General features: G+C 28.9%; 1 long non-coding RNA gene across 1 annotated transcript in view; it reads left to right on the plus strand.

Moving 5' to 3' along the window:
* The window catches only part of LOC122269283 (uncharacterized), a 123,857-nt gene that overhangs the window by 92,003 nt on the left and 14,087 nt on the right, over positions 1 to 17,767 (plus strand). Inside the window, exon 3 of the long non-coding RNA XR_011636642.2 lies at positions 10,275 to 10,367. This is a non-coding gene — a long non-coding RNA (uncharacterized LOC122269283). The remainder of the gene's footprint in view (positions 1 to 10,274; positions 10,368 to 17,767) is intronic.

The following is a 17,767-nucleotide window of genomic DNA, read 5'->3' on the forward strand; positions in this document are numbered from 1 at the left end:
GTATCGACCAGCTATCGCTGGAATTGGAACCGGGTAGACCTCATTGTAAAGCAAACTATCCCCTGAACTATCACGGCTCATGTAAGGTATAAGTAATGTTTTCTAAAACCAGCCTCAATCCTTGTGGAATATTTGTCCAGGGTTTTTCCTATCCTTCTCAATGACAAAATAGATCAGCCATGTAATTTAACGAGCGCAAATGATTATTTAAAAAGATATTAAATTTAAAATAAATTTAACATCTGGCATCGTCAACTTAAGTAGAAATTTATCATTAAAGCCAATCTTTCATATGATATCAAAAGAAGCTTCGATTAATTTATTTTTAAGAACGAAACTAGATTACGAGAGAAACTTTGGTCAATACAATGATATGTCACATTTTTTATAAAGATTACAATATACATCAAATTTTTCATTAGTATTGTTTCCAGATCATAACTTTACTAGCTTCCAGAATTTCCCTTGCGTAATACATAGAAGTATCTCATGCGATGAGAAAGTGGCACATTTCAACTCGGTGTACCACACATCAATACGTTATGCCTCTCGGCTGAAGGTGATCATTATCATACTCAGTAAACTAGGTATTATTGCGAAGTGTTATGGCAACTTAAAGCGCCGACGGTCTCTAGGGGAAGATTGTAGTGTCGCTGCATTCTTAATCTATCTAGCCTGGGTGATCATAACGTACTGTCCTGACCCACAAGGTTGAGATTTCTGTCCTCTCCCACCATCGCTACATACTCCCACTACAATATCATTGCCTACAAGAGAATCCTAGTGTTTTTTAATTTTTTAATCAAAATGGTTTATAAAAGCACTTCCCTGAAATTTTTGAAAATATGATTAATATTGCAAGGAACAACATGAAAAGTGTCTACCAGAAGTTTAGATGAAAATATACTTGACAGAAAATAACACATCAGTAATTATTTGCTGTTTATCAAGCAGCAACATTTTATTTAAGATCCACATTTTACCCTGCCGACTGTACATGTTTTAGCTGCACACATTACTTAAAGACGAAGAAAAAGCTCTTTAATTGATCAAGGGTTTGTTGAACGTTTGGGACTTAGGGAATTTTTTCATTTGCAAAAGTTTCATCTGCCTTCTCGAAGTTTCAAGGCGAAGTTTTTCGATACATTAAGAAGCGAGATGTCAAAGTATTCACTAAGAGCATGGTGTCTTTATACCTTTATAAATAGTACATAAGGAACCAATTTGATTTTGATATGTGAATCAGGCACCTTTTGTTTATAAAAAAATCTTATGGTTTTATCTGAAGAACAGAAAAAACGTTCAGATTTTTTGTACAGTGTGCTAAAAAAACTGACCACCTTGAATATGTTTTGATCTAATAATCGGATCTCCTAGGACACATTTTTAATGACTCGATGGGGTGACCTCAAATATGCTAATTAATAAGCATAGACGATATTTTAAGTTACAAAATCAGACAAAAATACGTGCTATCTTGGAATTCCCTTTTTTCCGACGGATTCGGATCACTGACTCCCAAAATATAGGGGGTAGCAGCAATCTGGGAAGTGTTATCCCAATAGTTTGGTCAGGAAAGCGATCCAAATTTCGGACCGCCTTAAAAAATACAGATATTTGAAATTCGTTTTTGCAGGAATTATTCGACCGATTTCGCACAAATTTTATATTATTCTATGTAAAATTATAACCTTTGAAATGAAGAAAAAGATTTTTTATCTCACAATTCCAATTTTTTTTACCATTATTAAATAAAACAATAAAATTTAATAAATAATTACTAATGGTTATTTTTAGCGTGGAATTATGTTTGGAACAGCGAATTTAATAATTGTGTACAAAAATTATTCAATTCGCTTACGAAATTATCGAGATACAGCGAAATACACGAAAGTAAAATTAACATTAAAGAGTTCAAATTTTGGAATTTAGGGACCATATTTTCCAGAATGTGGCTACTCCCTATATTTTGGGGGTCAGAAATTCGAATCCACCTAAAAAAGAGTAAGTTGAAGTACGTTTTTAGGTCTTATTTCGTAATTTAAGATATCATCGGTACTTATTAATTCAAGGGCCTAGACAGACCCTTGAATTGACCCTTGGTTTTACTGAGAGGTACCTATTTAGTGAAAATTTAGACAAAATTTTTGAAAAATAAAAATTATATTAAAAAATCAGCACAAAAATATGGATTTATCGTTTCTTACGAGATACAAAGATAAAATTTTAGGAAAAAGTATTTTGTGAAACTACTGTTTTTCCTAAAGTTGAATTTGTGAAGGTATACGGTAGTAAATTTGACCTGGACAAACCCCTGAATTACCATATTAGACGTCACCCAATCGAGTTATTAAGTTTAAGTCCTAGAAGATCCGTACCTTAGGTCAAAAGTTATACAGGGTGGTCTGTTTTTAGCACTGCACATCATTATTGACCCTCTATCTTCAATTGTAGTTATATGAAATCTTAGGGACAATATTTTTAAAATTAAATTTGCGTTTCTTAAAAATTGTCTTTTGCCTTTCACAATATGATGGTGACGGTTAACCCTTAGCAGTCCCATGTCTACTCTGTGCCATTAAAACTTTCAAATTGTTGCAGTCATATATCTTCCCTAAGACACCGCAGCAAAGAATTAATCCTGTAGTATCTCACAATCTTTCTTATTTAAGTCAGCACACGAAGGAGACATTTAAAATTCAGAATAACATTTTACACAATATGTTCATAATAAGGAAAGCGCCTCTAGAGGCGTGCGATAACATTTCCTGTCATGGATTGCTATAAATTTCTTCATCTTCGTACTGTTTTTACCATTGTATATGAGACATCCTGTATGATTCAAAATAAGTGTGTTCACCAAATTTGTTCAAGCGTTAGAAAGTTTTCCTTTCCCAATAAAATAAATATTTTCGTCTTTACACAGCACATTATGTATGGCCAATAAACATAAATTTCGACCAGTACAACTATGTATAAACTATATATATAATGGTAATGAATTAATATCTTTTTAAAAGCTTTTGGATGCGTACAAATAAACACATATATGCAAATATATAATAATATTCTTATTTATTTAACAAATAAGTAATTACCTTATTTGAGATTCTCTGAGGTTCCAAATTTTAAGAGATTAAATAAACCTCTTAAACTTTTAAGTAAATGAAATAAAAAACTTCAATCTAAACTTCTTTCTACGAGCTTCTAACTTTTGAATAATCTTAGAACTTAACTCTTGAGTCTTTTCAGTAAACTTTCCCGTAAAGCAAGGATGATTTTTTACCAGAAAGCTTACACATCTGGGATTTTCATACCTATTCAGAATGCATCAATCATTCTGTTCACTTTCCGAAGACAACCATTTTTTTTTCTATCTCCTTTTGGCACTTATTTTTTTCTCTCCTTTTACATCAGTTTCAAACTTCATTCTATCAAGTATTCGAAAGGAAAAATGTATCTAAGATGCTGCAGAGTCATTTTTGTTCGGGAGAAAAATTGTTGCTTGCATCTTAATAGGAAATAGGAAAATGTATGTTAGGGCATGGATAAACATAAACAAAAATTACTTGTTTTATTCCTACAAAATCATGAGAGCAAATTCAAACAATATGTAAAGGCAAGAGTTACGACGTTATAACAAAAAGTAAATTGAAAAAATTTAGAGCAGTTAAATCAAATAATGAGCTTAAATAAAATACGATTTAATGCTAGGGCATGGCTGAACGTAAAAAAAGATACTTGTTTTTTATTTCTGTAAGATCATGTGAAAAATTCAAACAATATGTAAAGGCAAGAGTTACGACGTTATAATAAAAAGTACGTTGAAAATTTAGAGCAGTTACATCAAATAATGAGTTTAAGTAAAATTAGATTTAATCTTCTAATTATTTACACTAAATATTAGATGTGCAAATGAATTAGTAATAACAAGTATTAGCGCTCTAAATTAGCATAAATTTGTTAATTATACATATTTTTTTACGTTTTATCGTTAATAGAAAAAAAACACATTTTTGATATAATGCTTGTACTATGTTCGAAACAACAAGTCTCGCATACTATCAATTATAAAAACAAGTAAGTTAAGGTGTAAGCTTAAAATTGTTGAAGGGCTGTTATATTTTCAGAACTTAAGTTTTCAGAAAGTAGTCTTTTTTTTTTTTCTTGACTATAAATGCTTATAATATATATAGGAACAATATGACATTATAGTATGATATAGGAACAGTGTATATATATATATATATATATATATATATATATATATATATATATATATATATATATATATATATATATATATATATATATATATATATATATATATATATATATATATATATATATATATATATATATATATATATATATATATATATATATATATATATATATATACGGAATTTTGCCCATCGGTCAGCAATAGGGAAGTATATTTCCTCTGCGAGGGGAATGAATAAGGGTTGATTTTGTAGCAGTATTCACAAAAGAAATGTTGAAGGTCATTCGAAACAGACCTTTTTTTTAGAATTCAAACACAAAATTTTTTTTTTAATTGCTAACTCAATTACACAAATATTGAGTTAAAATTGAAATCTTAGCAATGGACATGCCCTTCATTTATAAATGTGAGGGGTCTGATGCCCCCTCAGCCTCCCCGGTTCCACGGTCCCTGATCTAAACTGTTAAAACTAGATAATTATATTATAAGATAATATATAATAAGGATAATTATTTACAACTAAAGCGAGTGTCAAGCGTGATAGGATCGATGTTGAAATAGTGTGAGTACGATTTTTGAAATAAATGGAAAAATTTCTGTTAATTAAAAGAAAAATATCGAAAGGATTTTCACTCAACCCTTATTTACATTAGTTTATATTCTGTTATAAATCATACTATTATTGCAGCTATTATTTTTTAGATCGGCATTTAATTTGTTTCCAGTGAAATGTGTCAGTGTTCCACAAGTAACAGTTTGCTTGAAAATAAGTTTTAGATTAATTTTTAGCTCATTGGAGACGATCATTAAGTTAAGAAATAGAAAATATGTATGAATGTTTATTTAAATATTAAAAAAATTTTAAAGTGCATTAAATAAAGTCAGTAAATACCCATAGATAAAAAAAAATTCATTAGATTCAAAAGTTGTCGTATTTCGAGTTCTAAAAACATGTGACTGTATCAAGACCCGCCAGCTCAAGAATGATAAAAACCAAAAAAAATTAAAAAAAGAAACAGAAAGGCGACAATGAAAAGTAATTTAAAAGAGAAAAAAAATGGTCAAGACAAAAACAAAAAAAATAGAAATAACCACGGTAGTGTCAATGACGATGACTGAAAGGGACAAACCAGTGTAGAACATATTTCTAAGTGGAATGAAGGATTAGTGCAGAACTGATCTCCTTACGGCTGGTACAACATGTGGACCACATGTGTGAGTACAACATGGTAAGCCGTAAGTAAAGGGTTAATGAGGGAATCCGCATTCGAATATATGAAACAAGATTTCAGAGCATCAAGAACAGCTGATGTGACCAGGGGGAAATAAATTTGGTGTTATCGAACTTCAATTAATACCCCAGCTTCCAACAATAGTCGGCAATATTTTTAATGATAAGTATGAAGCTTTTTTTTCTTCTTATTTTTCTGAGTTGAAACTTTTCACAAAGTTTTTTCCTGATAAATATATATTTCCGTTTTAATTTCATAACTTAAAATAGTCATTTCAGCTAGTCAAATTTCAACTGCAGTTCTATCTCTGCTGACTTTAAGGCTGTCAACTATTTTCACAGATTATAATCAAATGATTAACGGCACCGGCAGCGGGGGGCAAGAGGGTGCGCTTGCACCCCCTGGCGTAATTATTGATACATAACAATTAAGAAATTATTTAATCAAACAAGAATTGTAATCGCCTTGTTTGCTGTCCAATTCTGCTTATAACTTTTTCAATGAATTCTGAGTCTTCTTTGATTCTTTTCTTATGCACACTGAGCATGCCCAAACTTGGCAGATATCTTAGCTATATTTCTAAATTTCATTTAATAAAATGTAAATAATATTATATTTTCTATTAGTTATTTAGTTTAATAAAGTGTATAACACAAACTGACTTCTTACAACTGTAAAATTTCATCAACACAATAAATACCAATATTAAGCGTCCACAAACACGTTAGTATACGAAACTACTGTCTGTAGTTTACGTCAAACTACTGTTTGACGTAACTACTGTTTGACGTACTTTTGACTTTAAACTACTGTTTAAAGTCAAAAATTAAAAATTTTATGAACGAAATAGAAAAAAAATTTACTAATAAAAAATACTTGCCAAAGCGTGATACAGTTATTATTTAATGGGACAAAATAAGTATCGCTAATTTTTAATAATTTTTTAATAATTTCGTAAATAAAAGATTAACATTTATTTTGAAACCAGAACTATTTTGTATCACCAAAAATGAAATCACTCCTCAAACGGAAATATTAAGCGAAGTTTCAGCCCTACCCTTGACTGAAATGAAACAATTTTTGCCTACTTTAATAACAGAGAACCTTTGAGTTGGAATGTTATTTTACAAAATATGTGCAGCGAAAAAAATAAACCTTTGCAATGGAGAAAAGTAAATAAAATATCAATAATGTAAATAACTAAAAACAAAATAAAATATCAATAGAATATTTTAAAAAAAAATGCAGTTCAAACTTATTCTTTGTTAAAGTTTATACTAAATTAAGTGCTAATCCTCAAGATAAAAACAAAAAAAAGTAACTTATATTTTAAAATTGAGTTATCCTCATTTTCCTCTTTATAACTTTTCTTTTTTCGGCAGTAAGTAACGTTATACATGGAAAATATTCCCACAAAGAAGTTATTCTTTTTTTTTATTTATCCTTGACCTAGATTATGATAGAAATGTGAATCTTGTGGTGAGAAATGAAGAAAATGCTATATTCTTTTCCATTGAAGTAGATATGAAAGAATTCGATTTTCCTCTTCGTAGAAACCATCTTTGCTTGGGCTAAAACTTCATTTTTCTTCGCAAAAATGCTTCCACGGTCTCTAATGAAAAGGCCTTTAAGAGCAAAAAATCATTTAGGATATTTGTGGAAAGAAAAACGATTTTTTTTCCAACCATCCTTTACTTGACGTCTTACCCCATATGCTTCTTAAAGATGGAATGATAGATTATATGTTTCAATGAACCCGAAGAATGGGGGAAGGGGTAAAATGGGGTATTCTCTATTTTAAATTTACTTTAGTAAACTTTTCAAAATATTTAGACTCGTAAGGTGCAATTTTTGTATAAGTTTAACAGTCAAGTATTGCAGCAACTTTCACCTCTTTTTAGGATTTTAATCTTACGCATGTCATTAAATGCTTTTAATATGATGTTTAAGATAAATTCAAAAAACTGGTTTTGATATACTAGAATCTGTGTTTTTCTTGAGTAAGTTTATAATAATTTTTCGATCTTTAAAATGGAATGTCTAGTTGAGAAGAATGATAATTTTCGAAACTTTTTTTCGTGCTTCAAATCAAGATTCTGAGATAAAAGCTGCTCGTGACATTTGCGCTGCGTATGGAGAGGGTAACATAGATGTTAACCGCAAAAAACTCACCTCACTCTAGGCGTCCATTTGAGTTTGATGAAGAGAGATTAAACCAACTTTTTCAGGAAAATTCTTTTCAAACGACAAGAGAAATGATGCAACACTTTAAACGGTTTTAAAAAATATTAAAAAACGATCGGAATTTGACACCAATAAATCTATCAATAACTTTCAAGTCATTTAGAGAACTTAAGATTTAAACTCTTGATGCACATATAAATTTTATACTATTTAAAGTAACAATAACGAGTTATATAGAATGTATTAAATGATTTATTTCACTTTAAAAATAGTGTCTTAATATATCTTTTGTTTTGCTCTTTCAGACAAGGAAAAACAAGGGGATTCAAAAATAGTTTTTAAATAATAAGAATATATGTATCCATATTTTTATCACTAATTACTTTTTCATTTTTATTCATTGATAAATTGCATATTTTTATCATACTTTCCTTCAGTTCTTCATGCTGTACTTCATTTGCGTCGCACAAGAGCTGCACAATGGGCTATTGGCGACTGTCTGGGAAGCATCATTTATTTAATAAAGATGCAATTTATAACAACATAATTTTTCAGTTTGTGAAATGTATACAAAAAAAAATTTGTTTTTGTCATTTCCCTATATAAATATCTCACCATAACGTGTTCTCTGTTACCTGACTAATAAGGCAATCTTAAACTATTTCCGCATGCAACATTCATTCAAAGGTTTCTCATTTTTCTCTACTCTATATAAAAATGGTGGATTAAAATGTTTACTTTCATTTTATTTGTTCTTAGTGTAAAAAGTTGATTTGTATTGAGGAGATTTTTTTAAAAAAATCTTAAATTCCATATTTTTCTAGTAATGAAGCATGTCACGTGATTTTTCTTTTGGTTTCAAATGCAAATTTCTTTCTTAAAATAGCTCTGATCGTTCTTAACTTCAACACAGAAACAGAAAAAAAAGCTAAACAGCCCTATGAAACATAGCTATCACTTTAATTAATTTGTTATTATTATAAACCTTATTTAATTTACTATCCATTGACAAAAGCAATTTTATATTGAATTCTTTGTTGTTTCATTCTTAATCAAAATTTTTCAAACAAAAATTTATATTTCATTAAACATGAGTTAAAATTTATATTGACACTTTAGTATAGAATTTCGTAAATCAAAGTTTCGTTACAATCGAAACAAAATTCTATTTTGAACGTACCTTTCACAGGTTAACGCCAATAACAGTCAATCTCTTTTTAATTCATAATCATTCGGTTTTATGTAGATCACGTTAAACTAATGATCGTGAGCATCACGCCATATCGTGGCCTTGGCTTTGATAATCAATATCGATCCCTCAAATGTAAATAAAATAAATGATTCTAAATGAATTCCAGGCACTGCCTTGCTTCTACACTAAAACGCATAAATGCTTACATAAATATGGAAGAAATTAATTGATTATGCCTTAGTTGAATGACTTTCTAAAAAAATATCTTTTCTTTACAGTTTAGTTAATAATATTTCCTACGTCATATCTTATTCCAAATTAAGCAAGGAACTTTTTATAGATATAAAAAATAAATATAATTGCCGAACTGCGCAAAAGTATGTAATTTGTTTTCCTTAGTAACTCTTTTCTTTCCGATAAAATAAAAGTTTCGACGAAATCAATTTATTTACAAATAAAATTTCGTAAAACTTTTACTTGTACAATTGAACAAGATTTTTTAAAAATAACACCGGTATTGTGGGGCATGATCTTTCATAAGAGTATCGTTTATTTCGCATGTTTTCTTTCATTTTAAAATCTTTCGGTGTACAAACGCTTAATGTAAGGTATTATCATTTTTATTTAATTCTGTCTTATGATGCAAAATATTATTTGCAGAAAATCCCTTATCATTTTGAGTTTCGATTGAAAAAGACAAAAACCATTTGAATTGCTGAAACTTTTTTAAATTTTAAAAGTTTTCAAATTGGACTTGTTTCATTAGGTGCTAAATACGATTCACTGCAAAAACCAAGAAAAAAATGAGTTTTTCTGCGTATGCTTAGTATAACTACTTTAATTACTTATCTATTAAGCAGTTTTCGTCGATTTTTTTTTTTTAATTTAAGGCAAACATTTTGTAACTCATTTTAATTTGCTCCTAAAAATTTTTTTAAATTTATTGAATGCGTAAATTTATTGATAAATTTATAGAATTTATTGAGCAAAAAATAAATAAAAAGAGTAAGACGAAAAAAAATAGTTTATTGTAAAAATGTCCATTTCTTCATAAGTATTTAATATAGGAATTTTGATAAGTTTAATATGGAATTTTTTGCGATTATTGCATATAATAGCCAAAGTAATTGTTACAAGTTACAAATGTATTGCTACATTTCTTTTTGACATAAGGTGGTGAAAAACACTATTTTCCGTTTGTAATTAATACTCGGTCCCTTAAACCTATGACAACTTTAAACTTCATTGATAAGTATGAGAAATTGCATGATCTAAACAGTTCTGAAGATATAAAATGATTCGAGTATTCTTGAGAAATATTTAAAAATAATAATAGTATAAAAGTGTTTTCATTATTTTGTCCACCCCCTGTAACTTTCAATAAAAAAGCTTTTTATTGCCCTTTTTTTAATATTGAATTATTTTTCATTTGTTGTTTCAGATAAACACAATGATCAGCCTTTGATCAATAGGAACATGATAGCACTGATGGATTACGTCTCCAAGTTAGCATTCATTATTATTACGTCGCCAAGTTAGTATTCTTATCCAAGTTATTTTAAACCACGTGCTTATTCTGTTTGTAGTTATGCTTTTAAAATGTGAATCGATAAAACTAAATAATTTATAATCAACAAGAATTGAAATAAAAATAATACATTATGTATTGAAGAGCAAAATTAATGGAAAATTAATACTAATTAATATAGGAGAAGCATAAGAAATAGAGAAACTATTATTAACTCCGAGGATATTTAATTACATTTAGTAATAGGTTTTAATTAAAAATAAAAAAATAAGATATGTTCCAAAAAGCGAAATTGAGGAGAAACGATACTTATTGTTTAGAGGAACCGTGAACAATCTCCACATTATTATTGACACCAATAAGGTTTAAATAATATTAATAATACTTACTAACTAAAAGAAAAATTCAAAAGTGTATGGGAAAGAAAAAAGTGATTGAGAAGTGACACTGATTCGTTTAAGAGAAACGGTAAAAAAAAACAAATTATTTTAGACGCCAATGATACTAGATTAACTTTGGTAATAAGTATTTTACAGCCGTTATTGAACAGCCAATCTAATCTTTGGATTTACGACTACTAATGTTCAACTCCGTAGCTTTGTAATTTTGAACTCACTGCAGAAGACAAGGGCACTCTTGGATCGAGTATTGGGATAAATTGAATGATACTCAATTTATTTTGATAATAGATGCAATTGGTATTATGGTAATTGGTTCAGTTTTGATTGGTATCGAAGCAAAATTTAATATATTAATATGTTTGATACTTATAAAAGAAACATCAATACTGGGAAGTTTTATTATAAATTCTGTGAGTTTTTGTGTCACTCTAAATGGATAATAACCAGAGAAAATTGCTTGATTATAAAAAAGTAACTACCATGAGTTGGCAACGAGCAACAGCATTATTCCCAATAATTTTGAATAAAGCTAACCTTTATTTTGATGGGATGATCTGCTAAAAACGTATTTCCCTTAATATAATAACGTAAAGCCACCAGGAAGGAAAAAATACAATAATAAGTTTAAAAAATGGAATTATCTTAAGTTTATTGTGTTGGTATATTTCTTTTAGTTTCGTGCTGGATTTCGCACTGGTGTTCGATTGATTGCATACCTTTTCCACCCCTTACTAAGAACTTGTATTCAGCTAGTTATGCTTAAACAAACTGCTTTCTATTTTGCTTTATGTAACGCTTTTGTAAAAGCAAAACACTTCATATTTGTAATTCTATTATAATATTCTATATTTTCCTTAAAATTATAATCTTAATTTCCTTCTTTGATTTTAAAGTGGAATGTTAAGAAAAATTATAGACATTCATAAAGCTTTGTTGAAGAAACTGGCAATTTTTCTTCGAAACTGACAAGAAAAAACTTTTCTTCGATGCTAAAATATATTCTTTTTTTTTTCACTTCTTCTCTATGATTGTAAGAATTAAAATGATATTTGAGTTAAACTATCAGATCATATTTCAGAAAATAAAAAGACATTTAAAGATGTACACAGCTAAAAGAAATGGGGCGTGAAGAAGCATTTTCATCTAAACTGTTAAAAGCTAGTTGGAATGCAAGTGTTCGTTATCGTTTTCCTTTCGACCATTTTGGAAAAGTGAAGAGTTGAACGATTTTCCTCTTTGGCAGACGATTCCCTGGAGCAAAGATATAGATGTGCAGGCTCATAAGACCAAGAGTCATCATAACTTTTTTCCTATGTTTTTTGGCATTTTTTTCCCTTCCCCAAACCACAAGAATCTATGATTTTGTCGACGCCTGTCGAAATACTGAATACACCTTGGGAATAAAAAAAAAGTTATCAAGCTGTTCTTTAAATATTTATTTCATCTTTCTGGCAAATATGATGCCATTTTGTAAAAGAGAAAAATACCGAAAAGGTTATCGTAAGTCTGGAAGATACTAGAATTATCTGTGTTCGACAGTATAAAATTTGTCATATTTTTCTCTTTTTAGAATTTTGAAATTTGAGCAGAGAGTGTCATTTTGATTTCTTCTTTACCATTACTTCTCTTATCATAACGTCCTAAAATAAATATTTATTTTTAAAGTCTTATATACGAAAAAATTATTTAAAACTAGCTGTTTTTAATATATCACTAAATCATCGATTTAATGTTTGTAACTATCAAGTGTGTATTCAGGGTTAAATGTGTGTATTCGGGCACAAAAGTGCATATCAATATTAGTACAAAAAAAGTTTTTTCTTGTAAAAAATATTTTTGAGTTTTTGTCTACAAAACGGAGCTGTAGAGTCGGTATTTGAAATAATTAACTCCATTTCAAGACTTTTCTGAACTTTCAAACTAATAAACTAATACAGATGATGGATAGAGATTATTTGCCAATAATTTTTTAAATGAGCCGAATACATTTGGTTTTGGAATTTATGAATTTTTCGATAATTCCATCAACCATAGGCTAAAATCATTCAATTGGGTACTTGTAATTCAAGAAGAAGAGGAATATCACGAAAATCCACGGTTGTACTTGTTGTTTCAACGTTACAGTTGTTATTAAGGCTTGGTTTATCACACTGAATCAATTTTCGGATCGGATTTGATTACATGCCTGCGAGCTACGTCACGCTTGTGTGTCAAACTTGATTGGTTTCTGAATCCTGGCATCAACAAATGGTACGATTTACCCACTCGTGACGTCGATTGCAGGTATCAATTGTGATAAATTGAATGTGAAGTTATAAATCAAATAATTAACATAATATTAATTCGAGTAATATTTTTATTACGTCCTAATAATTAATATTTATCTAAATAATTTTTTAAGATTAATTTTGTTATTTTCTTAATCTATCGGACAAACCGTAATCCGAATCCAGCAATACTTTTCCGACTCCTACTCCTGAAAAATTTTTCTACTCCAACCCCGGCTCCACAGCCTTACTGCTTTTTTCGCTTAATTTTCCTAAAATAAGCAATATTTAATATATTGCATGGTTCCGTGTCATTTCTATAATTTCTTTTTTTTTTAAATGTATATACAGGTTGTCAAAAATGCACGGAAATGGTCAAATATTTCAAGACATACACATTGGAGGGGAAAAAACCCAAAAATAAGCATGAGAAATATTTTGCAAAGTTGCCTTCTATGACACCAAACTCGACTATTCACCATTGGAAGTAGGGGAGAACAGCATCAAATTCTTGAACAGGAACCAATATTTTATATTAAGAATTTGATTTTCTCAGAAAAAAGTACTTAATTTTATTTACAAGCTGTTGCCTTTTTGTTCAGGTGGTACTGTAATTGAAAAATGAAGATGGCACAAAAAATTTTTAAAATATAAATATCTTCTTAAAAAAAAAGTCAAATCGAGAAAATGGGCCGGTTTGATATTTTTAAACGCACATCTATGACACTAAACTAGATAACGTTTGGTATCATTTAATGCAAATTGGATTTAATGCAAAGTTTCCCACCCTTATTTTTAGACTTGAGAGATGTTTTCGATTCCCAATTTCGATTTCTCGAAATTTTTATTCGATTTCTGTTCATGTAAATAGATTAAACAATAATCATGCTTTAAAAATGAAAAAGATATGGTTGGAACAAATGTATGACCCTAATGGTGATCAAAACGCGTATTCAACTTCATATGAATGCGTGGTGAGGTTTGGAACCAATGTCGAGTAAAAAAAATTTTTTGATTTATTATTGTTTATCATTTTGTTACGGTTGTCTACTGTTACTGTTGTTTACTGTTACTGTTGTTTACTGTTAATGCTGTTTATTATTTTGTTAATTTTAAGCAATTTAATAAAACAAATCAATTTAGGAAGCTTTTACTCCATATTTAACAAGAAGCTACATTGCTTGCGCAATATAACTAAAAGCGCATATGTGATCCCAGTTTTGAACCAGCGTTGAACAGAAAAGTTTCTGTTTCGAAAATTCATTATCAAGATACTTTTTAAAATACCATATATTGTAGAGGGTTTGGCTTTGTCAGGTGAATTTTTAAATTCCTACCTTACATTATTTTTACATTAAACTTACAAACCTAATAGTTGTTTGACTAGAAATTGGGCTCGATACTAATAGGTTTAAAAAGTACTTATTCTTATCAAATCAACCCTGTGAACGTATTTGGGTGCTTATGTCATATTCGGTTGATTCCAGTTCTTGCATCATGTCAGAGACGGTTTTCAAATTTTAATTCTGAAAAGATAGCTGATGCAAATGATTTGTCACAGGTTATCTCAAAATTGCTTGTTATGGAAAATTACTCTGCGTGGACACAGAAATTATCTTAACCGCTAATTACCATATTATTAATTTTTAAAATGCATACTAATGCTAATGATAAAAATATCCTACGAAGTATCTTCTCTGATCATAAAAATAAAATTATGCCCGTAAAACTATCCTGACCTTAAAATAAAGATGTGCTGTTAATTTTTTTCCCTTAAAATATATGCACACTGACAGTAAATTAGCACTATACTCGTACTAAAATTATGGATATGACGTTGTTGAGTATAGTGCTCTCCGGTTCTTGCTTCTTGTCACCACTTTGGTCACCAATGTGGTCACCAATCACCAATGTGGTCACCGTGATCACCAATGTGGAGAGAAATACTCTTTGTCACCAACGGTCGACCAGAACCATAGTATAGAATACTGCTTTGGAATAAGGTGTACAACACCGACAGAATTTTGAAGCTTTATACAGAGGCTGATGTAATATGAAGTTTTTTGAAACCGAAATATTAGTGAGAGAAATGTATTTCATAAACTAAAAGTTTTAGCTATGAGATAGCTTTAATCAAGCATGTTATGAACATATATCAATTTCATCACTTTGTGTCTTATTGCAATATTTATTACATCATAACTCTGAGGAAAAAATAATTTTAAGGCAAAAGAAAAATAATTAATAATAGTAAAACTGCATTTAATTTATAAATAACAGACTTACTTAACTGCATTATTTTATGCGAAGTTTAAGATAATTAAAATATGTGAAATTCCCTATTGAAATTATCGATGGTTCTTTAAAAGAATCACAATAATGTCAAACATTAATCTTATGTGTAATTCCTTGTTTTCAATATATATGTTTAAAATCCTTATCAAAGATGAAGAAATATGTATGCATTTAATGGTTTTCGAAATATAATATTTTATCAAGGAAAACAAAAACGTTAAAAAAGCCAAATGTTAAAAACACCGAAACCATCAGCTTGGTTGTTGAAAAAGGAGGGAATTATTAAGTATTCGAGCTAGTAATGCCTGAAATACGCTCTATTTTTCTAACAAAAGTTTCAAACTTTGTTTGTAAACTGCTATAAAAATTTCTAGTTTGTTTAGAAACTACTATCAGAATTTTCTGTATGGTGCCAAACCAATTTCGAAAATTTTCATTACGGATTCTTACCGGGTTTTAAATTATCAGTATGTTTACAAACTGCTATTACAATTTCCAGTTAATTTAGAAATTGTTATCAAAATTTTCTGTATGACCACATTATCTTTAATTTATTCAATACCAATTTTGAAAATCTTCAGTACGGATTCTTACCTGGTTTTATATTATCAGTATGTTTACAAACTGCTATAACAATTTCCAGTTAATTTAGAAATTGTTATCAGAATTTTCTGTATGATGCCATACCAATTTCGAACATTTTCAGAGCGGTTTCTCACAGGGTATTAGGGTAATAAATTATTAGTATGCTTATACTGGTTCTTCTACTTATTCCACCATCTTTTTGAAACAGTTTTTTTAACTTTTTTCTATAATTTCTCAAAGCTTCGTTACAATTGTGAGCACTGGACATTTTTTTTCACAGAAGAGAACTGGTCTAATAAATTAATGCTCATCACTATTAATTTCGCTGAAACTCGTGCATTAATTGGTTCTGGACTTTTTTCTCAAACATATGTGTATATGTGTAGATTGCCGTATAAATTAACGTTCAATTGCTCAATTTTGCTAAAATTCATAGCAATTATGTGCACCGGACTTTTCTTAATCATAGAAAAAAATCTAGCATTATAAATTAACAGTCAACTTTTCGAACTTTAATTCCTTAAAATTTATTAGAATAGAGTTTAACAAACTAAGTTTTTAATATTGAAAATGATTATATAGCTACAAAACTTCAAAATGATTCTTGAAAATTTTCATGATACCAATTTTCAAAATACCAACACTTCCTCAAAAAACAGAATTTGAACGGATGTGCTCCTCGAATTTATTTATCGAATTTATTTTACCTACTTTGTAAACTATCTTTCATCTTAATGACAAGATGAAAATATTTTAAAAAATAAATTTTTAATCATTTAGTTACCCACAGTGCAAATAGTAAATTTGAATAAAGTATATTAAAATTTAAAGAAAAAATGCAACTTGACACCAAGATTCTATGTTGCTTCTCGTAGAGTTTCTTTGCAAGTTTAATAATTTAAAAATTGTATGTTTAAAAATTGGATATTAAAAAATCAGATATTAAAAATTTAAATATTAAATATTGCATTGGGGAACAAATTTTTTCTTGTAATTATACAAATAACTTTCCAGATTTGGATCAAAAATTTTTTTATGGAAGTTCGGGTATAACCGAGATTAAATTTTCATAGAAACGCATGCCCGGAAATATTGCTTTCCTATTAGTACCAGGCAGAAGCCCGCAAAAAAAGATCATAACAGGATAGCGCCCCTAGCTGTGTATGACGACATATCCGTTCATGGACACCTATGCAATTTTAATTCCAAAGTGGTGCCCAAAGTTTCTTAGAAGCTTATTGCCGCATTTACGCAGCCAACTGATATGTATGACGATTTTAAATTTCTGCATTTTGATAAAAAAAAAAAAAGTTAAAATGTCATTTTAAAAAAAAAGCTGTAGCTACACGAAAGAACTCTATTGTAGATTTGAAATACGCGATATGAAAGTATCTGAGATCTTTTAAAAAATCTTATGAAATATAAAACAAAACAAGAAAATTTCCCCAGTGTTATTAATTCTTTTTCTTTCGTTTGGAATTTATAGAATCATTAAGGTATCTGACTAGTTTTGACAACTTTTTTTTAAAATATGAATCTAAAATTTTTAAAAACTAGTTTATATGCTTTATTATGTGTAAAAACTTACAAAACTAGCAAAAAAAAAATTGTATTATTTTCCTTTTATATGGCTATTAATAAGTGAAAAAATATATATATATTTTTTTTTTTTTGCATATACGCTAAACACTGGGGAAAAAAATTATTGCCTAAGTCAAAAACTCCTTTGAGGTTTTTATTTAGAAGGCTATCAACTATGTTTTGAACTATTATCTATAAAAAAAAAAGTATGTATACTACGGAGTTAGGAATTAATGTAGTTAAAAAAGCAAATTTTTGTAAATTTCCACTCTTATCT

The sequence above is a fragment of the Parasteatoda tepidariorum genome, chromosome 1 (assembly GCF_982258835.1).
Source record: "Parasteatoda tepidariorum strain Cologne lab strain chromosome 1, Ptep-v5.0, whole genome shotgun sequence".
NCBI classification, from domain to species: Eukaryota; Metazoa; Arthropoda; class Arachnida; order Araneae; family Theridiidae; genus Parasteatoda; species Parasteatoda tepidariorum.